Genomic DNA, 6,303 nt, shown 5'->3' on the forward strand with positions numbered 1-6,303 from the left:
GGTTTGTTAACCCCAAGAATAAAGCATCACGTTACTGAATGTATCATGATTAAGTTCAAAGCCTTTTGGCATCACTGTCTTATCTTAATGTGGCTAGATCCAGATTCATTCCAACTGATGTCTTTCTAATAGTAATGCACATACTTTTCCTAAAAGAATTGCAGTCTCTCATAAAATATTTTTTTAACTGAGTCCACTGGAGATATTATAAACTGAAAGCATATTTGTAAATAGGGACTGTGTTTTAAAATTGGCTCCTGTTTTGTAAATTATCTTCAATTCTTGTTATTTCCTGCTCCCTACTGTCAGAGGCATTTGAACCAGAGCAACTCCATCTCTAATAGGGGTTGAGTAAAATAAAGCTGAGACCTACTGGGCTGCATTCCCAGGAGGTTAGGTATTCTTAGTTACAGGATGAAACAGGTCAGCAGGACTAGAATCACAAGATACAAGTCACAAAGACCCTGCTGGTAAAACAGGATGCAGTAAAGAAGCCAGTCAAAACCCACCAAAATCAAAATGGTGACCTCTGGTCGTCCTCACTGCTTATTATATGCCAATTAGATGGCATTAGCTAAAAGACACTCCCACCAGCACCATGACAGTTTACAAATGCCATGGCAACGTTCAAAAGTTAACCTATCTGGTCTAAAAAGGAGAGAGACCCTCAGTTCTGGAAACAGCCCATCCCTTTACCTGAAAATTCGTGAATAATACACCCCTTATTTAGAAATAATAAAGAAATAACCATAAAAATAGCCAACCAGCAGGCCTCAGTGCTGCTATGACTATGAAGTAACCATTATTTTATTTACTTACTCTCTTAATAAACTTGTTTTCACTTTATGAATTCGTCCCAAATTCTTTCTTGAGTGAGATCCAAGAAGTAAGTGGAAAGGGGTCAGGATCGGGACCCCTTTCCGGTAACACTACCACTTCACTTAAAAGGCAACACATCTACTTCTATAGAAATTAAAGAACTCCCAATTTTCGCTCAATCAAGCTTGTTGGTATTGCCTGCTATAAGCCTGCCCCAGCATTTGTCTTGATAGGTTGCCTCAAGTTTGTATCTGGTTGCTTTCTTACGTGCTTGGATTTGAATCCTAGCATCACCCTTTACAACCTGCATGATCCCAAGAAGGTTATTCAACCTCTCAGGTGCCACAGTTTCTTCATCAGTACGCAGGTGATACTAATTGTTCCTATCTCACATAGGCAATTAAGCGAGCACTGCACGTATTATGATAATCGTTTTGCCTGGTTGTTTCTGTTATTGCTGTTGTTACTGGTTGTCATTTATTTGCTTGGGTTCACATATCCATAAACACATGAATTAAAATTCAGTCCCCCTCCTTCCCTACACACACAAATAGATAAGCCATAGAATCATCTCTCTTCCCCTCTTCTTCTCACCCTCCACTTCACCCTCCTTCCTCCCCTCTTCCCTCTCTCCATCTCCCTGGTGGAAGCAAGGAGAATGAATCTGAGAGCAAGCCTGAGACTGGAAGACCAATTGGAAAACTAGACCAACCAGCCCTAGGTATTTGTGAGGGGAGGGATTACCGAGTACAGAAACAGGAAATGCATTTATAGCATGAGAAGCATCAATAGTACAGTCTACGTTTTTCATGCACCTTTGCACCTTTTAAAAAGCACATGACGTTGGGACTGGGGACTGGGGCTATAATTTCCCGATCTAAAGGTCAGGGAGGGCTTTGTGGGAACTGGGATGGCCACCTGGGAGCTGGGTCCCCTCCGCGCGGGTTACCTTAATCCGGGAGTGCGTGCGCTCACTGACCAGGGCCACGAGCCGCACCGCCAAGGCTGCTCCTTGCAGCTGGCTGTGCCTGGACCGCTTCGTCCGCTACCGCTACTTCGAGCCAGGCGACCTGCTGAACAAGGACATCTGACTTCCTCGGGTTAGGTCCCAAGACGAGGAGCGGGAAGCCGCCTACTCTGGGGTGGAAAGGACTGGGGTAGGGGGTAGGAGCGAGTCATTGTCATATCTCCCTCCTAGGCGTTTTCATCAGCATCACAAAGGGACCCAGCTCACCTGGGGAGGGGCGGGACCCAGGGAAAGTACAACGCCCTTCTAACTGGCCACCTTGACCCCAAAGGCAGAGCCTACTGCTGCCACCCTGAATTCTTAAACAGGTAAACAAAACCTCTTCCTCTATGCTCATCAGTACGAATATTTCCGTTAATAAACCTTACTGCTGCTCCTCCATCCTCTTAATAATAATAAAAGACAAACCATTGTTTTTGACTTGTGTTTTTCCCGTGCATTCTCTTATGTTCTCCTTGCTGGTGTTCCCGGCTGTGGGACTTCAGGTCGAGGAGTCAGTTGAAGCCTTTCTTCCCTTCATTGCTCCTGCCCCGGGTGCTTCCAGACCCCTCCTTCAGTGCCAGAGCCCCACCCTTATATTGTGAACTTCTTCCAATGTCTCATCAGTTTCCAGCCAGAATCCTGACTGATCCTCCTATATTTGCCTTAAATTCTTTAGTTATGTAGTCTGAAATTCACCTACCAGCAATAAGCTTCCTATTTAATGCAGGCCGGGCGCGGTGCCTCACGCCTGTAATCCCAGCTCTTTGGGAGGCCGAGGCGGGTGAATCACCTGAGGACAGGAGTTCCAGATCAGCCTGACCAAGACGGTGAGACCCAAGATGGTGTGGCCAAGATGGGCGACAAGAGTGAAACTCCATCTCAAAAAAAAAAAAAATAGAAAGAAAGAAAAAATAATACAGATACTACTGCATTGGTAGGCGGTCTTTTCTACCCAAATTAGAATTGTTCCATCATCCCATATTTTCCTAAAAATTTAACACAGTGGTTTCAGAGGGAAGCTAGCATAGTGGAATCAGGGAACTGTGGAGGAAAGGTATTGGGCTGCAGGTATCATAGGCATCATAGAAGCCAGGATCAATGGAAAGGAGTCCCAGTCTCCAAGAATCACTTTCCTACCTTTTCAGGTCTGGTCTGGGTGGAGTGTATTTGGCTTGCAAAGCTGGATAAAGTATTCACTTTAGTAATGCAAGCGCTAAAATGTTACAATCAAATATTTTAACAAAAAATAAAAATTTTAAAGCTAATTAAGTCTTTATCAAAATCTTCTGCAAAACACTGAGGGAAAACTCCATTTGTAATAGACAGTAAAACCTGATAATCTCTTTTCACATCTGCCCTTGTCAGTGTATGTCACACTATAATTGTCACCCCAGATCCTTCCCTCCCCTACTTCACACTTCCTAAAACTTTCCCCTACAACCCAAAGAGGACAGCTATTCTTTTGGTTTCTCAAGCATGTATTCTCTCATCTGCTGGAACTAAGAAAATGTTGGTTCTTGTTGTAATTCATCCTAAGCGTGAAAAGTTCCTTGATAAACTTTTGTCCAAACTGTCAATAAATAAATGTGTCACTAGAGAATAAAAGGAGAAAGAAAGCAGACTTTATCTTTTAATAAGACAAGGAAATTGATCATCCTGTCTTCCTAATTTGCTATTTCTTCATGGTTAGTCAGTCGCTTTGCAATTTTTCCAAGACGCAAGACACATAGTTCAATCTCCTTCCGATGAGAGCAGTGTCTAGTTGTATTCTGAGAATTACACAATGTTTGATTTTTACAGTCCATGATACTAACGACTTCATAAGCACCCTCAGTTCCTAAAAATAAACAGATAGATGAAGAAAAACAAGGATATACTTACTTGCAAGAGACTTCAAATATAAAGCTTTGTGGGAAAATATTGATGAGAATGGCCCATGGTAGCAAAATAGTTATTAATCAGATTAAAAAATATATTTCAGAAGGGACTGACAGGCTCTGCTGGTACACCTCACTTGGTGCAGAAAACAGTTGACCTCCCTTTGGACTACATAAGCCCAGCATTATTGGACAATCCCAAGAGAGAGCCCCATGCTGGGCTTTCTAGAAGATCAGTACTGAACATCATACATGCTGGATGTTCTGCCATTGCAGGCAGGTGAGGGCCACTGGGGCATAAATCTTAGGCACAATTTCTCAGGAGGCAACCCATACCACTCCATTCCTATCTGAAATCCACATCAAGGACTTCTACTACCTTCCACTTTCAGTGACCTCACCCAGGGCCATTTTGGAAAACAACATCATCACTCTTGCAAATTACTTTTTTCTAAGATGATTTTCCTCTGCCTGAATCGTCTTACTAATTATTTCACTTTTAAAAAACCTGTGCATTGTATGTAATTTGTAAGCTTCATTATATGTTCAGGAACAAGAAAAAAATCGAAAGGTAGAGGGGAGAAGAGTAAGGAGGGTGAGAAGAGGGAAGAGAAAAAAGGAAGAAAAGAGAGTGGATATTTTCTGTGTTGTCCTTGTCCTCCACTAATACAGACACTTATCACCACCATGTCCAGAACAGGCACAAGAGAAAGAGAAAGGAGACAGGGAGAATTGCCCTTGAGGTAGTAATTTATTCATATAGTTTCATTGTCATCCTTTTTTGGAAGGATCCCACAATGTTTATCATCAGCCACGAGCTTCTTCCTACTCTCATATCTCTACTGCATTATTTCCAGTTAGATGTCTCCCTATCACTTCAAGGTAACAATTTCTAAAATCATTTTCACTGGCTTCATCTCAATCAGCTCCCTTTCCCTGCGTTCACATTTCTATTAACGGCACCACAACTTTCTAAATCCCTCACAAACTCCTTCTGTGCCATCATGGGCTCCTCCTTCATCTTCTCTCCTTTATACCAGCAGTGTTTTTCATCTTCCTTACATTATCTCTCTCCATCATTCCTTTCTTTTTTTTTCTTTTTTTTTTTTTTTTTTTTTGTGAGACGAACTCTTGCTCTGTCGCCCAGGCTAGAGTACAGTAGCACGATCTCAAGTCACTGCAACCTCTGCCTCCTGGGTTCAAACGATTCTCCTGCCTCAGCCTCCTGAGTAGCTGGAATTACAGGCATGCGCCACCACGACTGGCTAATTTTTGTATTTTTAGTAGAGACAGGGTTTCACCATGTTGGTCAGGCTGGTCTGGAACTCCTGACCTCATGATCCGCCCACCTCGGTCTCCCAAAGTGTTGGGGTTACAGGCATGAGCCACTGTGCCCAGCCCACCATTCCTTTCTTTTGATTCTTATCCATCAGGCCCTTATCATTTTATGGTTTTAAAGGTGAATGCCAATAATTTCACAGTTTTTCTCCAGGCTCATCCTGCTTGAGGATATTCTGAACTGAAAGAAGAAATTGCTGAAGAAGATAAACTAAAAAAAAAAAAAAGTGAAAATAGTAATAATGATAATAATATGAGTTAATATTTCTTAAGCACTTTCTATTTGCCAAGTATTTCCTAAAATCCCTTGAGACGAATTACCACATTTAAGGCTCACAGCAAACTCACTATTTGCACCTTGCTTTGATCAAGCAGAGAAAAACAAGAGTGGATATTCCATTTTCATGGTGTACTGGGAGTTAGAGGACCTGCACTCAAGCTCTCAAAATCATTATTTCACAAATGAGAGGGCAGAGGATATAATCTCTAAATTCCCTTTCTTGGAAATAACCTAAGTCTATCCCAGCATTGAGACGAGAAATTTGGCATGAAATAGAAAGGGAATCATGGAATTCTTCAAATTCGATTATATTTTTTAGACTAGAAGGAGAAACTAATTCATTCATCAAAAAAATTCATCCAACAAATGTTCATTGAGCAGTTACTAATTAACACTGGCAATAGATAGTTGTTTATGCCATTTCATGCTGGCTTCTTATTCACTCAAATGTTTCCCTTACTATTACTAAAGCCTTACCTGCGGTAGACAGCAGGCCAAGGAAGAAAAGAGCAGAGAAAAGGTAATGAATCTTCATGGCAAGGTAGCTCTGAAACAACAAAGTGTCTTAAAAAGGTAAACCAATATAAATGGAGATGACTTTAGAATCAGAGCTCCTGTATTTAGAAACTTTCATGGGTGAGCAGGACTTTACATGTCTTAGTTTCTCTCAGATTTCTGGGGAGCCAACTTCCCACAAGCCTTGTATACCTCCTATTTGTTTAGATCCCATTATGACATGTGCAGCCCTTATTACATCTTCACAACACTCCTGGCTTAGCCATTTCCCTCCACAGTGTCTCAGTGACCTGCCATCAGGGCTTAACCTCTGGGCCTCTTATCCCTTAAAAGATGTCTAACTTGATGGTCCTGTTGGAAGCGATACCTCTTTACCTGACCCGATTTTCACTCCCTCCACACAGGACCAGTGCTGGCCCTTATTCTTTGTACTCCTTTCTTGGACTGCTCATCATGTTCACCAA

The 6,303-nt window shown here is 42.0% G+C and overlaps 1 long non-coding RNA gene across 2 annotated transcripts; it reads right to left on the bottom strand.

Annotated features, from left to right (window-relative positions):
- Positions 1-3,428: 3,428 nt before the first annotated feature.
- Positions 3,429-6,012, bottom strand: LOC104678235. Of its 2 annotated transcripts, XR_750151.1 has the most exons (3): positions 5,801-6,012; positions 5,039-5,254; positions 3,429-3,665 (listed from the first exon to the last, which is right to left on the bottom strand). It is a non-coding gene; the product is annotated as an uncharacterized LOC104678235 (long non-coding RNA). The 2 variants fall into 2 exon arrangements; XR_750150.1 differs by lacking the exon at positions 5,039-5,254.
- Between the last annotated feature and the right edge of the window lie 291 nt (positions 6,013-6,303).

Source organism: Rhinopithecus roxellana, chromosome 6 (assembly GCF_007565055.1).
Source record: "Rhinopithecus roxellana isolate Shanxi Qingling chromosome 6, ASM756505v1, whole genome shotgun sequence".
In the NCBI taxonomy this organism is placed as follows: domain Eukaryota; kingdom Metazoa; phylum Chordata; class Mammalia; order Primates; family Cercopithecidae; genus Rhinopithecus; species Rhinopithecus roxellana.